Source organism: Protopterus annectens, chromosome 4.part0, assembly GCF_019279795.1.
Source record: "Protopterus annectens isolate FY-2018-M chromosome 4.part0, PAN1.0, whole genome shotgun sequence".
NCBI lineage: Eukaryota > Metazoa > Chordata > Ceratodontiformes > Protopteridae > Protopterus > Protopterus annectens.
In genome coordinates this window covers 1,174,488,766-1,174,509,133 of record NC_056733.1, presented here as the reverse complement: position 1 = coordinate 1,174,509,133, position 20,368 = coordinate 1,174,488,766, and positions in this window count along the sequence as shown.

Below are 20,368 nucleotides of genomic sequence, written 5' to 3'. Positions count from 1 at the left end.
CAACTGTCTACAACCACTACTTCTGGTGGAGTAGAGGGACTCATTTAGACCTAAAGGAAGAGACTGTGCACCTTGCATTGGCATGCCAACACAATCACCCTCTGTACATACCCACAATATATGACAGACAACATTGTTGGACAGGACACATATGGTGGCACCTGTTATCCTATGTATGGAGGTGGATATAGCAGCATTTGCCACTGTACTCCTCATGAGAGCTAGCATGGCAGTTTGCCTGAACTCCATGACACTGGCACTCATGAGTGAGATCCCCACAGAAGCCACATACCACACTGATCATCTTCACATTAGAATGGATAGTAGCATACTGTACCTGGATGATAACCATGCACAGTGGAAACTGAGTCATAGCATCATTCAGAAATTAGTGGACAGCTGTGAGATGTGAAGGTGCTGAGAACTGCTGTAAGGCTGTCACATGCTGGGTACACTGGCATTGGATACAGTGTGATCCTGTAGGGAGAGCACTGTTAGTAATGTCACCACATGAGAAACCTACTTCCTATGACAGGGCTGGTGAGTTCCTATGATGTACACCTTCCTGATCAGGTATGGGTGAGAGCACACCTTCACCCTGAAGAGTGGGTGGAAGACCATCCAGGAGAAAGACAGACAGTGCCTGTTTGTCATCTGACTATGACTCAGTCTGTGTTTTGGCATCACTGTCAGACCCTGTATAGGTGCTAACATCAGCCTGTTACCCCGAACCAGCCTTCACAGGTATCACTGTAACAAATATCCAGTACATGAATATATGTGTGACAAACAGAAATGCTGCCAGCCCAGCTAGCTCAAATTTTGTAAATAATTATATGTCACTTGAAAATATTAATATGATTTATATAGAAATGTGACACTGACAGCCCAGCTATCTGGAATTCTGTAAATAATCATATGTCATTTGTGAATATTAATATGATCCATATACTTGTCTTACAAATGTAAGAAAACTATACATTATGTGTATATTAAACTACTGGTGCAGAAATGTGTGTTTAACTGTATGTTATGTACTGAGCTTCAAGAATGTAACTACGGTGTACCCTGATGGAAAAGAGCAGAAATGTGTATAAACTATATACCTGTGCAAATGTGTGTTTTAATGGTAGAAGTAGGAGCATACAGAGTTAACTTGCAAAACCTCAAGAAAATAAGTGGACATCATTTTACGATTCTGTTATCTCTGTTTCATCTTAGAGCAGACACAATGTCTAGAGTTGGAGGTTTTCCTATTGTCTTGAAACTAAAATAATTACTAGGTTTCAAATGTAAAAGTGTTTAACTGTTTTACAACTTCCAGTTCTAGGCAAACGTCTGAGAGGTATGTACCTCTGACACAGACGTGCTAAATTCTAAGTTTCTGTTAGCCTGGGAACTGAAGGCAGGTGACAAAGAGTGATGCCATCCTGGCTAACCCAGCAGTAATATGTATTATTAATTTAAGAACTATCTCAGAGAATGAGTCTGGACATTTTGTATTTGCCTTTGGATCAAAAATATCCATTCAGCACTTCTCATCTGCATTTGCCTTGCTCTGTAAGTAAGATTTAGGTATAGTATTTCTTTTAAATATAGATAGGAAAATAGTAAAGATTAGTTTAGATGTTTTCTGCATTTATTTGGGTCTGTCCTACAATGTTGTTTTAAAATATTTCCTGTGAGTCTGAACTCTGTAATCACTGTGCTGAGTTATTGAATATTGTCTTGTTCTTTTATTTGTTATTAAATATATTTAAACCTTTCAATTGTGGAAGGTTTGTTTAGAGATATTTTTAAGCTCTTAGGGTACTTGCATATGTATTTGGTGACACTGTATAGGCCATTCCTAAATAGCCTTGGCCTTAGTCACACTTACCATTTGAATAATATTAACATTACACCGTAAGATCGGTCACCATTTGGTAAGGGCCTTAAAGTGGCTGATAAGGGGTTCTGGAAGCAATGCTAACTACCATATGTCAGGGCAGAAGTGGGCATAGCTAGTAAATATGTGCCAACCTTTCCCAGGTGTGTGTTTTTGTATAAATCAAATCTCAAAGTGTGTGTGTGTGTGTGTGTGTGTGTGTGTGTGTGTGTGTGTGTGTGTGTGTGTGTGTGTGTGTGTGTGTGTGTGTGTGTGTGTGTGTGTGTGTGTGTGTGTGTGTGTGCGTGCGTGCGTGCGTGCGTGTGTGTGTGTGTGTGTGTGTGTGTGTGTGAGCTACTTGGGCAGGGACACGAAGGATTGGTTGGACAGAGAGAGTGCTGGGATGACTTGGCTTGAAACCCTGGCTAAGGATTCAACTCTATAGCTGTGCCAGTGGGGAGTCTTATTGTGGATCTGGAGAAAGAGGGAGAAACCAGCCCCAGACTGACTGTGAGCTATGTGTGTTCTTAGGGGAAATTGTACTTTACTGTGTGTGTACTTGTCATCCTCCCGATGTGTATGTCCCTCACTGTTGCTAGTGGTGAAGGTTGAGGCTCCTTGATTACTGGGCCACTGCAGGGGTGTCACAATATGATACAGATCAGAACAGGGTGAATACAGAACAGAGTGACTCTGCTTACCCATGCTCCCTGAGAGGTGTTTGGGTGTGCATGAAAAGAATGGCACAGAATATGTAGATATAGAACAGACACATACTTGCACTGCCATTCTTGTGTGCCTGTACATCTGAAATACCTATTGTAAACAAATGTGGTAGTATATGTAGCCTGCCTATACCCTGTATTTATACTGCTGCTGTAGATACAATCAATATGGCTACTAACTTGGTGCTCTTCAGTTTGAGATATGTGAGGGTTAGCCACTCCCATGTTTGGTGTCTACTCCTGCAAGTATTAGTGACCTTCATCCTTTCCATGCAGGGACACTGGAAGCTTATCATCATCAAGGCTTGCCAAAGGAGGTGCCCCCCCCCAAGTTGTTGATCTCTTTGCCACTATACTTGTTTTGCATAATTTCTTGCAATGCCACCTGGTCTGTTTGTCACATACTTCTGGAATTTTTGCGTTGTGTTGCGCGATCCCCCCCCCCCCCAGCAGAACCAGATGAGTAGTTGGGGTGGGGCAAAAGGGGGAGCTGCCTTGGGCACAAGGTGTTAGGAAGTGCAACTAAGAGATGCTAATCTACCAGTATTGCATTAACAGTATAATCTTCTGTTCTGGAGTTTCTGAATGCTGAGACAGAACTGAATTCTGATGCTGCTTTTGTGGACAAGACTGCAGGATTGAACCATTTGAGCACTTCACTTTGTGTGTGTTATAAGTTGCATTTTTTTCTCCTCAACTTAGAGTTTAGGACAGCTTGGCTTCTTACAGCTGAGAGGTGCCAGACAGGGAACATCACTGGGCAATCAATGAGACAGCTATACATCTAACCAGCAGCATTGATATCATGAACTAATATTTTCCAAACATGATCCTAGTGACCAAAGCACTCATGGGTCCAGAGTGCATATAGCAGGACATTATTCTAAGTCTGGCTGAAGTTGGCCAACTTTGTCCATCTGCCCCATACTGAGCACATGACAAACCCATGAGAACAGAAGACAGCTGTTGGCCAGTAACTGCTGGGGATGCTAAGCTACAGACTACAAACACTGAGTTGCCATACGTTTACTCAACATTACAAGTTTAATCAAGGATAGGCACACAGGAGGTGCCATTGATATTCTATGGTGTAAACAGAGGGTATACTAATGATACCAAGACCAGTTGTAGGTACAGATATGTGCATGTGTACAGCAGGAGTAGCTGCCATACAGAGGACCAAAATAATATACAGGGGAGGGGGAGGCATCTCAGCATGAGTAGGGGGCAATCTAGTGCAGTCACTGATAATTATGAGCTACAAGGCTATGATGGTGGGGTCATACATGAGATGGGCCACTATGGATGACCTCTCAGCATATTCACAAAGCTTGTGTGCTTAGGACATAAGCAATAGTGTGGGGATAGGCATTTCTGATAGTAGGCTGACTTTCCACCTCCCCGAGGTGTAGATAGACAGCTACATATATAAATAGGTTATGTACAGGTAACCATATTACTGATAACATACACACACACACACACACACACACACACACACACACACACACACACACACACACACACACACACACACACACACACACACACACACACACACACACACACACACACATGTTCATGCATACTGCTTGCACACGTATGCTCATCTCACTTCACAGCAGCTTTATACTGTGCTTCTCATGATTCAGACCATATTTCCTGTGTGAATCACAAACCACCATTTTGTTCTATATGGTATTCATGGTGATGGCTCCCAGTACTGATATCCCACAGAGACCACTAGCCTGATGTGCTAAGAAGAGCAAGATCATGCCCTGTCTCAATCATAACCATTTCACAGAGATGCTGCTGGGACCCTATGCAGGTCCATTTCATACAGTGGATGCCTGGTTTGACATGGCTGAGGTCATAACTGAGGACACCGAGATTCTTTGAACCAATTAGCAGTCCAGGCACTGGTATGATGACCTGTACTCTGAAAACTTCTGGCAGTAGAAAGCAGAGGTTAGACAGGGATGCCCAAATGGTATAGCATGTTGTTCTCATAATGTTTTTCAAGCTGTAAATTTAAACTTCTTTTTATGAGAACAGTGTTTCTCATAAAAGATACATCTCTGATATATGCCAGGGAATTCCAGTTGTGGCTACTCTGTTAGAGACTGGATATGTCTAATGCCTGTTACCTATCTGTATTTCATGGCACTGCTGCAGACTGTGGGGATAACGCATGTCAGTTCATTTGTGAAGATGCGGGCACCATGTCAGGTTTCTGCTATCTTCACCATATGTGTGTTGTAATCACAATAGTGGACTAGTCAAAGACTGCTATGTCCATGTTGTTTTGTTTTTCTGTTGGTATTTATACAGCACATGACATTAAAGAGTGGTCAAGGTTTGAAGACATTCTAATTTGGAACATGGGGAATTCCTTCTTTATTGTTTGTAAATGTTGGCTTCTTCACCTCAAGTGGCTAGGATGTCTGGTGTACAGTGAAGGAGTGCACTGTTTAGTATGAAGTTGATGGACTGAAAATCAGCACCTCCAACCTAGTGCTCATGGATCTCTCCTGGAAAGGTGTGGATTCCTCTGCAGTAGATAAATGGGAAGATGCAGTCATGGGTGGAGGGGTATATGTAACATGTCGTCTTGCTCATGAGTGAGGATAGAGGGAGTCAGAAAGCTGAAGTGTGGATGGCTGAATCAGTGGCAATACTGTAAGCATTGTAACAGACATTGGTGGTGAACCAAGAGTGGAGTCATCAGACAAAGTTCCCGGATTATCAGGGAGCTTTTCCATGTCAGCAGTGGACAGATAAGTAGCTGATGGAAATATTATCTTTCCTGCTTAAAGGCACTGTCTTCTTCTTCTTTCAGCTTTTTCCCAGTGAGGGGTCACTACAGTGGATCACCTGTCTGCTCATGATTGGCAGTGAAGTTTTACGGTGTCGAGTTGCCAGCCCGGCACCCAACCTTCCACAGAAGGTACACACATGCACGTACTCACACCTAAGGCCAATTTAGAGTGTTCAATCTACCTACAGCATGTCTTTGGGATGTGGGAGGAAACCGGAGCACCTGGAGGAAACCCAAGCGACCACAGGAAGGACATGCAGACTCCGCACAGAAGGCACCCCAGCCAAGAATCGAACTGGAGAACCTCTTTGCTGAAAGGCACTGTACTATTTGCTGATTAGTCTAGCTTCACCACACTAGTAACTGTGGCATCCCAGTTTGCTTAAATAGTCAAGCTATAAAAATGGAAATGTGTGGCATAATCCTGTTTGGTGCTCTGGTTTCCTCCCACATGCCAAAGACATGCTGTAGGTGGATTGGACATTCTAAATTGGCCTTAGGTGTGAGTGTGTGCATGTGTGTGCCTTCTGTTTAAGGTTGGGCGCTGAGCTGGCAACTCGACACCGTACAACTCCACTGCCAATCATGAGCAGACAGGTGATCCGCTGTGGCGACCCCTAACCGGGAAAAAGCCAAAAGAAGAAGAAGTGGCATAATCCTGTTTATTCTGTCATTACAATAAAATACTTAAAATAAAATGTTTTATTACATTACAGTACTAACAATTTTCTGAAGTAGATGTAAGTTTGATGGATTCACTTTATAGCCTCGAAATGCTGAAATATCGAATTTCAGTATCTCGAGACTATAAAACCGAATCCACAAAACACCGACAAACAAAAACCGCAAAACCACATAACTGAAAACACCGCACACACTCCACTAAACATACAACACAACACCCACATCACAACATAAACAAAAAAACAACACACATACACAACTCACACACACATAAGCAGGGGGTGCCCCCCACACCCCCCCTACGTATATATACTAACTCCGAGATCGCACAAACACAACACAAAAGCTCACTCACACACACACATTCTCCAATCCCTCACACACACTCTAACTCCCACTCAAAACCCTTACAAAACACTCACTTACCTGACATAACACCTACATCCAAACACGGCACCAACAACACACAAACCCGGACATTACGTAGCGCAACTTCATAACTGCGAATTCGACATATTTTCGACATTAACATTCAACTTTATAGCTTTGAGATACTGAAATTCAACATTTCAGTATTTCGATGTTATAAAGTGAACCCAAGTTTTACATACCACCACCCACCGCATGCTTCTTACATGTGTATATGTACTATTATTGACATAACTTGAAATAATTTTGTATTTGCATATTGCATTGTTAGTTGAGATGTACAATCCTTAATCAGTAAGATTGTACTTATCCTGTGCCTATGTAATAGGTAAAACAAATACATAAATTATAATAAAAAACAGTAATAATGTTACAGTAAATGGACATTTTCAGTTGCCCTTAAATAAGCATGAATTTTAGTTGTATTTAAAATAATATAGACTATTTTAAAGACAGCATCTGGTTGAGGTATTGAACATTGTATTACTGCTCAACCACTGCCAACAGTAAAATAACAATTGTTCAGTCACTCTTTTCCAAAATCATCTAGCAGCAGGCATTTTAATTAGTAAATTAGTCTGCTAAAATGTCTGCTGTGACTCACTGATCAAATGGTTCTGTTAAGTCTGATGGTGTGACATACTTTGAAGCATTAGCATACCTATACTGGAGTGAGAGGGGCAACTGCACTGGATACCAAGTTTTGGAGGGGGGGGGGTGCAATCAGCCATTCGAGATCTCAAGCCGGTATTTCATTTGCACTTAAACCTGAGTGGTGTAGCACTCTGTATGTGGTCTAAACTGTAGCAACTATTTGCTACATTGTAGCAATCAGTTTGCTACAGTTTAAAAGAACATTTTTTTTTTAACTAAACCATGAATGCAATACCGCTCTGTGCAGGCAGGGTATAAACTATTGCAATAGTTTACTACATTTGTAGCAAGCAGTTTACTGCAGTTTAAAAGATGAAACTTTATTTTTCAATAAAATGTATGGAAGGAGTGCTGGGGCAAGGCACAGAAATGGGACCTGTATAGCTATGGAAGGGGAGGCAAAGCATGTCATCATGCATGGAAGATGTGCCAGCAGAAGGAACGTTGTTTTTTATTTATTTTTTTGCTCTTCAGTGGAAGAGCTATAGGAAAAGCTTGATCTGATTGTAGCCATTGACCTAGTACAGTAAAATAGTTTGTTTTTGTTGTTCAGTGGAAGAGCTGGGGTGTGTGGATCAGACTGGATTTGTAACCATCAGCTTATTAAAGTAAAGTGTGGGAGGGTTTAGTAACTGTAATACGTTAATCACTTCATCATATTACCTAATTACATTGAAGAGCTCTTATTTTGGATGGGGGGGGGTTTGCTCTTCACTTGAAGAACTGAAGGACAAGATGCCGGTTTCTTGAATCGGCACTGTACACTGGATGATCCAGCTATGCTTCTGCTTTGAAGACCTTTGAAATGAAAACAGAGACTATTGCAACAACATATTATCATACACCATGGTTTAGCCTACCTCACCCCAACACATGCAACATACCAATTTCCTCCATCCTGGGCTGACCAGTGTTGCTCTTCCATTACCGCCTATAAGGAGACCAAGTTATGACACTAAATGTTCCAGCTTAGCCTACCTTCCTGGACTGAAGCTTTAATTCACTTTCCTGGCTCTCAGTCTATCTCAAATCCACAAATTAGAAGAAACATGTCATCACCCTTAACATACCCTTGATCACTGTGACAGAGGATCTCAACAAGGCTTGTGCAGCTTTAAGTCATAGTAACTGCAGTCTTGCACCTCCTGACTTTTGTGATGAATTTTGTACTGAGAAGAAATTTTATTCTCCTAGACCTCTGTCACACAGTCCCCATTTTACTGCATATCATTTACCTACATGTAAGAAAGAAAAAAAGAAAGCTGCTATTTGACAGTGTGTCTTTCTATCCTTCTACTCTACTGTTAGAGGGATGACATACTTTGAAAAAAAAATCCCAAACTCATATTGTTATTCTCACACAAAATTATGACATATTGTGGTACTCTTTACCTATGGGTTCCCAGATAAGAAATGAATTGCATTTAGTAGTACAAAACTCCATCACTGGGTTAGTAGCTGATATCCCTCTCAACTGCTATGCTACACCTATTCTTCTAAATCTCCACTGGACCTCTGTCAACCACCGGATCATCTATAATAATGTTTATGTGGACTTATAAATCCCTGTGTGATCTGGTTTCTGCTTATCATAAAGACTTGTATGTTACCTACTTGCCTTTTCAGTGCATTTGCTCATTTGCCAGGGACTGTGCAAGTCCCCAGGTTCATGCTCTGGGCATATTTTTTTTTTAACCTGACATATAACTATGGTGATTTGCTACAATGGAAATTATGTGAGTCCTGTAAGGTGGATGGATTGCAAAGATACCTAAAGAAATCATAACACCTTTAGTGAGCCATACAATGTCTTTTAATATTCTTGTGTAGTTAACTTTGACTTCATGATTTATTGTAACTTCATGTCAGACTATATTTTACATTTGATTAACTGAATTTGTTACTTCATATTACTCATTTTATTTTACTGTTAGGCTTAGGAATGTGAATGAATGCTGACTCACTGATATGCACTGCAGAATGACAGTTAAGAGATCAGCCACTGGAAAACCTACAATTTTAGTTGTGGTGGTGGTGACGATGAAATCAAAAGAATTAAACAAGCTCCAGCCTTAGAGTGAAACATTGTAACCATTTCTACAGTAGACTGATGCACATTATACCCCATTCATTATTTTTTGCATTTCAGTTTTTTGTGAAAACTAGGTAAGCCGCGGTGGTGCAGCGGTAGTGTTGTTGCCTCAAGCAAGAGGTTTTTCCATTTGATTCTAGGTGGGAGCTCATGTTGAGTCTGCATGTCCTCCCCGCAGTTGAGTGGCGTTCGAAAGACATGCATGAATGGGCATGCCTTTGTTGAAGGTTGGACATCGAGCTGGCACCCGTAAAAAATCTACTGCCTATCATTAGCAGACCGGAGTTCTGCTGTGGCGACCCCTAACTGGGAAAAGCCGAAAGAAAAAGAAGATGTTTTTGTGAAAACTAGATCAAAAGTCATTGCACATCGTTATGCTCTGTAGCAAAAAAATACAAATTTAGGCTAGGTTAGATAAAGAAAAGGGCATTTTATAATTTAGTACCCAAACCATGGTGTGTTGCAGAAATATATATTTAATTTTAAAAAAAGGACTGTATGAGAGTGTGTAAAGGTCTCATTCATACATCTGGATATTAGTTTAAATCCCAACACTATAATACCCAAAGTAATACACAGACTTTCTGCTCACTACCAGTCCAATGAAACTTTAAATATTTAATGATGACAGCATGAATGTGTGAGCTTCTGAGAAACATTTTTCCCAAATATATTTTATTAACAATTTTCATACACTGTATCAAATGATAAAAATCTAAAGCAATAACAAAGTAAAATGTAATTAAATTGATGAGAGTACAGTACAATCACCCAAAACTATAAGAGATAACCCAATTATGAAAGAGCCTATTAACTACAATAACAATAAATGCTATAAACATTTAAAAACTATTTACAAAATGAAACTTCTGGTAGATAATAATCATGTAGATGAATGTCTGATTATAACTCACTAGCAAAGCTTTCAAAAACTCTGTCTAATAGATTTAATTTTATCATTAACAGCCTCAAAAACTGTACAGAAAGACTATGGGCCAGATTCTGTAAAGTCTGAGGAATCCAGTGCATTTTGCCAATATTACAGCAAAAGTTGCAGATAAGCATCATGTAACATGTTCGTGAACTTAGAATACCTTTGTGCGTAACAAAGTCTCTGTAGCAATGCCACACTGTATATCAGTCACAGCTACTATGTAAATCATGAAAACTATCTCACAAAACTTGATGTACAGCAATAATATTACATGAATATTATCCCAGTTTAAGCTGCCTGATATTCGTAAATACATATCTACAACAAAATCTCTCCAGTAAGCTTAGAGACAACTATGAGACAACTATACGATATATCTGTAAGTCATTTATTAATAAAATATACTTGCTCTCACATACAGATTTCAGTGGAATCCATAACATTTCTAATAACAAAAAATAATAAAGGTGAAGGGCAATCATTGCCACATTTCCACAGCTAACAGTAGCTAACAATGGGTGCAGGACATGTGTGGGGAACACAAGTAACACACACACACACAAGAAAACAGGGAGCTAGAAAAGCAGATGTGGGGTATATGTGAAAAAGGGGGGCACACATGAGGTATATTGAAATAGGAAAATCTGAGGGACAATCAGAGGGCATGGGCAATTTATTTTTTCTTTGGTGGAAATAGGACCTGTTCTTGTTAAAAAAACAGAATAGAGGAAAGGTGAAGACAGGGAAAGAGAAGTCCATCACAGCAGGCATACCCATATAACAAATATCACAACAACTGACAGACAAATGTTGGAAATAAAGTAAGGAGAGGCAAGTTGCACAGATGACACACTGCAAAACATAGACAATGGAAAATTGACCAACAGGGTGTGTTGCATACCAGTCATAGAGAAATGCAGAAGCACATATGTACCTATGTAGTATTATGTTATGACATTTTGCAAACTGTGCCAGTCACACCTTGATGTGTATGACCAATGGTAGTTGTGTGTTGTAGAGTAATAAATAGAGATCACAGTACACATTGGATAAATAATCCAGTATCCAAGTAGTCTGTCAGCAGTGCAAGTGTAAGCCAAGCAACATCACAGATGAGCAAATGTAGCCTCATAAATGTCAGAGGTTACCAGAAGAGGAGAAAACAGATCCTCTGACCATGCATGTGAAAGGCAAACAACCAAGAAGAGTGACAAACAGTAGTACTGGAGCAAAGCAGCAAACTGGCTGCTACCTATACCCTTAGGTGTACACAACTCAAACAGACGTGTAACGGAATGCATGTCAAACACGCGTGCCATGTCAAAGGCAACAACACAAGTAGAGGAGCATATGTACATGCATGTATATTTGAAAGCAATGCTAATATACATACACACACCAGTGACATGTAATAATAACATATGGTCACAAATCTATTATTAATACTACATAACCACAATCAAGTTGTGCACATGAATTTCAACAACATACACTGATGAATATGTAATACACAAGTATAACAAGGATAAGGATTTATTTCAGGCAGTAGCTATCAACTTGTATGTATATGTCTTGCAGCTGTATAATGGCCATAGAGTTGGTACAAGTTGACCTTGTAACAAAACGTCTACATGACAATGGATGAAAATTCCATCAGAAGCAAACATATACCATCCGTATGTGCAAGATATATGACATAACTACAAAAGTGGAAGGAGGTGGACAACATGGGCCCACATCAAGGAGGACATGGCAGCATTTTGCTCATCTAAAATGTTGCTTGGTTTACACTTGCACTGCTGACAGACTATATGGATACTGGATTATTTATCCAATGTGTAATGTCATACACATCAAGGTATGACTGCCATAGTTTGCAAAATTTCATTAGATAATAGTGCATAGGTACATATGTGCTTCTGCATTTCACCATGACTGGTATGCATCCCCACCCAGTTTGTCAAATTTCCATTGTCCATGTTGTGTAGTGTGTCATCTCTGTAGGTAAACAATAAAGCAGGACAGCAATATGTAAGGGGACACTTTGCAAATGTATGTGCACACCACATAGGGTGGTGTTGAAGTTGCAAATGGCGAATGTATACATTTATAAATCACATGCACACAGTATTTTACAATCATATAACAGTAACAGGAATAGGGAAGCAAGCTAAGAATTGATATCACATGCACATATGCAGGTATTGCAATGTAAAACAACATGTGGAATAAACAACTGTAGTTAAATGTCACTGACCCTGGTTATGATGAGAGAAGGACAGTCCTTTGAACAACATTACAGCACATTAAGATTAAGTCAGTGAATGCTCACCATTCCAAGTTACAATGGTGTCTCTCTATTAATTGGAATATCTGCAGAGATATGTACATAAATCATTGTATATGTACATCATGTGCCAACATGTGTTAATCTATGTAAATAAGGAATGGATGTGGAAATATAACATAGACCAAAGAAGGCACACTGTACTGTCACTGAATAAATTATCAGTACCATGGTATATATATATATATATATATATATATATATATATATATATATATATATATATATATATATATATATATATATATATATAAATGTTACATTGGTGGTCTATACATTCAGTGAAGGAGGATTACCCATAGGTCTCAGGTGTATTTATATGACACGAGATGGCATCAGCATTGCTAACACATGCCACACACCCAGACTGCCATATTGAAAGCATGAAAAGCTTCATCCAAAACACAGGGGACAAGGACATGTCCTTCTGTTGAGCATATGTGATGTGAAAATCCAGAAAACATACTCATGCCAATGCGGTATTTGTGAAGTATGGGCAACAATTTGTTTGTGAGTTGTTGTCAGTACCACACATGTATACAGTAAACTCATGGACAGCTGAATGTTGAATGAAAGTTAAATGTGGTAATGTGTGTCAAGCACCCATTGAAATATAATGCTAAATCTTGCATGACATCTATAGTGTATGTTTGGGTATGTATCACCTAAGCATAGCAGCAAAATGCTATGCATACAGCAGTGTGCATATACTGTCCATTCACTGATATGGCAAACACCATAGTGACAGCATTACACAAGTGGATCACACAGACAGTACTTACAGTGCTGAGGGACTGCCCTCATGAGTAAGATCATCACAAATAATCTCCTAGGCTATTTCCCTGAATAACACCAACACAGCACATGTCATGTCTTGGAAGAAATTCCCCATCATGTTCCTCATCTGTGTCTGAAAGACATCAGTCATCACCTCCTGGATTTGCTTCCAATAATTGTCTTGATGATGATGTCAAAAATGATGGACGAGGATGAGGTGCTGGACCTGCACATGCCATCCACTCTGCTGCACATCCCCTTTAGCATACCACCCAGTCTACCAAAAACAGTGTGAATACTAACAGAGCAGACATGCATATGGTACGTGAACAGGGAGGCTATGTACAACAGATTAGCCACTGAAAATCAGATCCACACATACAGGTGTGCCAACACATACATTACAAAAACAGATAAAGCAATATTAACTTGCATGTACAGCATAACAATTAAAAGCAATGTGACAGTTACACAGAAATGACTGTCATCTAGGTTGTGGCCTACACATCAAAGCTTATCCTCAGCAAACATGGCTTGCTGCTAAATGATATGTAACATAGTTTTAGGTAATTCATACAGGTATTGTCTGACTATTGCACTTACTTTAAAGATGCATGATGGGTATTCCTGCATTATAAGTAGTACATAAATGGTAATGAAAAAACACATGCCTGTAACAATGATTACATCTATTTTATTTACAAAATTAGATAAAGAAGTCAACAGACCTCTGTCCCAGTGTTGCTCCTCTAGCCTGTGCATCCACTCAATACACAGGGCATGATTAAGTACACTCCACATCACCCTCAAAAAGTAAAAAGCATGTATGAATGATGTAGGTACAAAATAACCTTGATATATCATTGCTTAACTCATGTTCTCTAAATGTTTAATTGACGAACATTACAGAATGTCCATACAGAGTTTAGAAAGTTTCACCTACAGTCCTTAACAGATTGGAATAGAATTGAACATGGATAGGAAGACGTGTGATTCAAGCCTGGAACTCTATGCTATGTCCACACTCTAACCATAACACCTACCTGCCTAGCTAATCCATCTTGCCTTAGACTGCATGGTAGGAATGCAGTTAAAAGAATTGGAGGTATGAATGTGCAGGGACGGTGTACAAATAGGGATCATGTCTAATGCTTCACAAGAAGTACAAAGTGCTGTGCATTTATGAAAATAAAACTGCAAGCATGAATGCATGTCAGCACAGGTTCATAGGTTCATAGGTTCATAGGTTGTTACTAGGCAATCAGCCCTAAGGCCTGTACAAGCCTAGCCATAACAATTCCCTGGCTATTACTTCCCACAGTATTTACTTCCCTGGACCCCTGTCTAGCAGAGTGACTGACGTGATCCCCGGGGTGAATTTTCTATCTCCCATCCAATCATCAGGGTTTCTTTTGAAGAGGGCCAAAGAGGCGCTCTGCTTGACATGTATGAGGAGTCTATTCCAGAGTCTGGGAAGTCTCTGGGTCAGGAACCTATCCCTCCAGCATGTTTTCCTCATTGTGATGACAAGGTTTAGATCCCTGGAGCATGTGTCTCTGAGGGATTGGGATTTCTTTAAGTGTAGCATGTCCAACAGCTCTGGGTTTGACATGGCCTTGTATATTAAGCAAAGATTGTCTCTGAGTAGACGATGTGTGACAGAGTATAGGTGGAGTTTTTTTAAAAGGTCAGCATAGCATCTGCTTTAGGCCTGTGATTCTTTTAGTGAGGTATTTCTGCGGCCTTTCCAGTTGTTGCAGATGTCTTGAGAGGTACATACCAAACAGGGAGTTGTATTCTATAAATGGTCTAATGAGGGATGAGTACAGTGGGACAATGACCTCCTTTTATCTGGATGAAAAGCCCTTAGTGATTAGGTGCGCCACATAGAAGGATTTCCTGACTGCTCGGGAGATGTGGTTATCGAAGGTGAGACCACTGTCCACCTGTGTCCCTAAGTCTCTTATCACACTTACAGTTTTTAGTGTACTGCCACCTATGTTGTAAGTCACGAGTACATGTTTTTTCCCAAAGGGGATAACTATACATTTCTTGGCACTGAGCTTGAGCCCATGGCTCTGGCACCAAGCATCTGTTTCTGTAAGGCCCTTTTGTAGAATATCCACATCATTTGGGGATTCAGTAACGGCTTCCAGTTTGCAGTCATCTGCAAACTTTGTTAGCCAGAGTCCCATAGTGTTGGCCTGCACTTCAGAGAAGTAGATGCCAAACAAGAGCAAACAAGGTCCCAGGACTGAACCCTGAGGTACTCCACTTGTCACTTGTCTGGAGCAGGATTTGGAGTCAGCTACTTTTACAGTGTGGGTTCTGTCAGTAAGCCAGTTGACAACCCATTGAGTGATGTAGGGATTAATGCCCAGCTTAGTAAGTTTATCTATGATTCCAGAGTGGGGGATGGTGTTGAAGGCCTTGGCGAGGTCCAGATAGGCTGTGTGGACCACCTTACCCTTGTCCACAGCTCTGGAGACTGAGTCAAAGAAGTCAATCAGGTTCAGGCGACAAGATTGGCACTTCACGATCCCAAACTGCATAGGGTCCAGTGTTTGAAGTTTGCCAATGTCTTTGCTTATAAGTTCTATAATAATATATTCCATAGCCTTGCAGATCAGGCTCATAAGACTGATGGGGCAGTAGTTCCTGGGATCGAAGGTGGATCCTCCCTTGTGGAGTGGGATTACTCTAGCTGTGCGCCACTCTGTGGGCACAAAGCCTGAGGTGAGGCTATTATTAAACATGACACTTAGGTGAGGTGTCAGTTCATTTTGTAGTTCATGTAGCACACAGCCTGGGATGTCGTCTGGTCCCATGGATGCTGTATTCTTAGCTTTGGAGAGTGCATTTTTTACCTGTGTGGCCATTATTACCAGAATTTGGCAATCTTTCGGTACTGAGAAACACTCTTTAGGGGGTGAGGGGGGGGGGGTGAAGCTTGCACTGAATCGATCTGCCAGAATATTGGCAATATCGTTGAGATCAGTATATTTAATGCCATTCTGTTGTAGCTCTGAACAGATCTGAGCATCGCCATTTAGATTCTTGACATATCTATAGAATGCCTTGTGGTTGTCTTTGGAATCTTTGGCAATTTTATTTTCCTAACTAGCTGTGGAGGATTTTATGAGGGATCTCAGCTTCTTGCTGAGGCTGGTAAGGGAGTTTTTTGCATTTTTGCATCTTGGGATTTTCCTCTTTTCTGAAAAAGTTTCTTCCTTTTGTTGTAAAGTTTGTTTACGGCAAGGGACCACTAGATTGGCTTCCTTTTTTTGGAGGAGAGCATCTTGGTTCTATTGGGGATAGAACGATTCATGCACGAGTGGATGTGCTCTTAAGTGCCTTAGTGTAGGATTCGGCAGTCGAACTTTCAGTTCCCATCTGCATGGGTGTCATGAAGTTTGCCACTTCTGACTTAAGTAGCATGAAGTTGGCTTTGGAGAAGTTTTTTTACGGAGGTTTCCTTACTGGGGGGTGAGGGTGGGATGTGGATGTCAAGGGTGATTAGCTTATGGTCAGGCCTGACCAACGAGGGGGTGACCATAGGTGTGGAGCATCGATTTCCCATGTTGGTAATGACCAGGTCTAGGATATTGGAGCCCCTAGTGGGATTAAGGATTAGTTGATCCAGGGCATTGGAATTTATGAATTCCAAGAACCATTGGGTAAAGGTGTTGGCACATGAGTAGTTTTCCCAGTTAATGGCAGGGTAGTTGAAATCACCCAGACAGTAAACACTACAGAAATGTTTATCACAGCAGTGAGCCACAAAAATGAAAGTTTTTAAATAGATAAAGGAGCAAGGAGACTCTGGAGAATGCTTTTAACTAATGGTCCCCCTGCCATAAACAAACTATACAACAGAATGAAGAAACTGTTGCAGAAAAGAGGAAAATCCCAGGATGCAAAAAACTCCCTTACCAGCCTCAGTACAAAGCTGAGATCCCTCATAAAATCCTCCAAAGCTAGTTACGAAAATAAAATTGCCAAATATTCCAAAGACAATCACAAGATATTCTATAGTTATGTCAAGAATCTAAATGGCAATGTTCAGATCTGCTTTAAGCTACAACAGAATGGCATTAAATATACTGATCCCAAGGATATTGCCAATATCCTGGCAGATCGATTTAGTGCCAACTTCACCCTCCTCTCACCCCCCTAAACAGCCCATCTCAATACTAAAAGATTGCCAAATTCCAGTAATCATGGCCACACAGGTAGAAACTGCAGTCTCCAAAGCTAAGAATACAGCATCTATGGGACCAGATGACATCCCGGGCTGTGTACTACATGAACTACAAATGAAACTGGCACCTCACCTAAAGTGTCATGTTTAATCATAGCTTCACCTCAGGCTTCATGCCCATTTAGTGGCGCACAGCTACAGTTATCCCACTCCACAAGGGGGGATCCACCTTGGATCCCAGGAACTACTGTCCCATCAGTCTGATGAGCCTTATCTGCAAGGGCATGGAACACATTATCATGGAACTTATAAACAAAGACATTAGCAACCTTCAAACACTGGACCCTACCCAATTTGGGTTCGTGAAGGGACGATCTTGTCTCCTGAACCTGATTGACTTCTTCGAATCAGTCTCCAGAGTTGCGGACGATGTTAAACCGGTCCACACAGCCTATCTGGACCTCGCCAAGACATTTGACACCATTCCCCACTCTGGAATCATAGATAAACTTACTAAGCTGGACATAAATCCCTACATCACTCAATGGGTTGCCAACTGGCTTACTAACAGAACCCAGACTGTAAAAGTAGCTGACTCCAAATCCTGCTCCAGACAAGTGACAAGTGGAGTACCTCAGGGTTCAGTCCTGGGACTGCTCTTGTTTGGCATCTACTTCTCTGAAGTACAAGCCAACACTAAGGGACTCTGGCTAACAACGTTCGCAGATGGCTGCAAACTGGGAGCCATTACTGAATCCCCAAATGATGTGTATATTCTACAAAAGGGCCTTACAGAAACAGATGCTTGGTGCCAGAGACATGGGCTCAAGCTTAATGCCAAGAAATGTATAGTTATTCCCTTTGGGAAAAAACACGTACCCATGAATTACCACATAGGTGGCAGTACACTAAAAACCGAAAGTGTGATGAGAGACTTAGGGACACAGGTGGACAGTGATCTCACCTTCGATAATCACATCGCCACCACAGTCAGGAAATCCTTCTATGTGGCACACCTCATCACTAAGGGCTTTTCATCAAGAAAAAAAGAGGTCATTGTCAGACTGTACTCATCCCTCATTAAACCCATTATAGAGTACAATGCCCCATTTGGCATGTACCTCACAAGACATCTGCAACAGCTGGAAAGGCCACAGAAATACCTCACTAAAAGAATCATAGGCCTAAAGCAGATTCCCTATGCTGACCATCTACAAAAAACTCCAGCTATACTCTGTGGCATATCGTCTACTCAGAGGTGATCTCTGCTTAACATTCAAGACCATGTCAAACCCTGAGCTGTTGGACATGCTCCATTTAAAGAAATCCCAATCCCTCATAGCTACATTCTCCAGGGATCTAAACCTTGTCATCACAATGAACAAAACATGCTGGAGGGGTAGGTTCCTGACCCAGAGACTCCCCATACTCTGGAATAGACTGCCCATACATATCAAGCAGAGCGCCTCCTCAAAACAAACCTTGATTCCCAATACTATTCTAGCATGTCCAAAGGTCAGTTGTCAATCTCCTCTCCGGTCCAGCTGGTGAACCTGGGAATCTTGAGGCAATGTTACAACTGCCTAATGTACACAGACGACCCTCTCCTCCTCCCAACAAATTCCAACTCATGTGAGAGATGCAACCATATAGCCAAACTGGAGGCTAAGCTCTCTCACTCAGTACTGGCGTAACCAGTGAGGAGGAGAAGGAAACCACACTCACTACAATTCCAGTCTCACATAGACCTACCACAACAGCAAACCAAACACATAAACACACAAAAACATACTTGGAGGCTCTAAATAAAAATCTGCCTAAGCAGCAGAGACCTCCAAAGCAGACACCCAAGCAACCGCTACCCCAAAACAAAACACGTGCAACACAAAGCTCACAAAGCCAGTGTGCCGAACAGTCACAGCCCTTAAGGCTAAACAACACACCTGATACACTTGTAATAGGTGACACTATCATCAGGCACACTGACGTCCCGCTCACCAGGCTGAACAAGGAGAAGGTCACAGTGAGCTGCCTATCGGGCGCTAGGATCCGCCACATAACACAAGCACTCAGGTCACTCCAAGGCAAGTACAAATATGACTCAGTCATTGTCCATGCTGGTGTGAATGACCTGAGACGTACCTCCCTGGACTACATGAAAAGAGACATAGAGTAGCTCTCTGAGCATGTAGCCCAGGCAGGTATGACCCTGACCTTGAGTAGCATTTTACCCTCACCAAGAATGATGCCACAGTATGAAGACAAGATTATCAATTTCAACAATTGGCTTAAGTATTGGTGTCATTCAAAGGGGATCCAATGCCTGTCAGCCTGGGATGACATGCTCGACAAGCCACGATGCTTCACTAGGGACGGCTTGCATCTGTCACCCCTGGGCTTTTGGATATTGGTAAAGGCTCTTGCTACCCCCATAGTGCCTTTTTTAGGCAAGGCTCAAAAGACAAACCCACCTCCCTAGGTATCACAAGGGATAAGAAACTAAGAGTAATGCTATTCAACGTCAGAAGTCTAAACCTCAAGATGCACGCACTCGAAACTCTCCTTAGCATGGAGAACATCGATATCTGTGCAGTAACAGAAACCTGGTTCAAGACTCTCGAGAGCACCCCAGCACTACCAGGTTATACCTCATACCATGCTTTTCGGCCCCAAAACTTGGACCCAACCACAAAAGGAGGGGGAGTATCAATATTCGTCAAAGATACCCACACCTCCAGGTTGGTGGCACAGCACGAAGCATCAGAGACTATCCATGTGCAACTAACAGTGGGTAAAACTGCCTTCCAGTTTATAGCCTGCTACAGACCACCCTCCCAAAC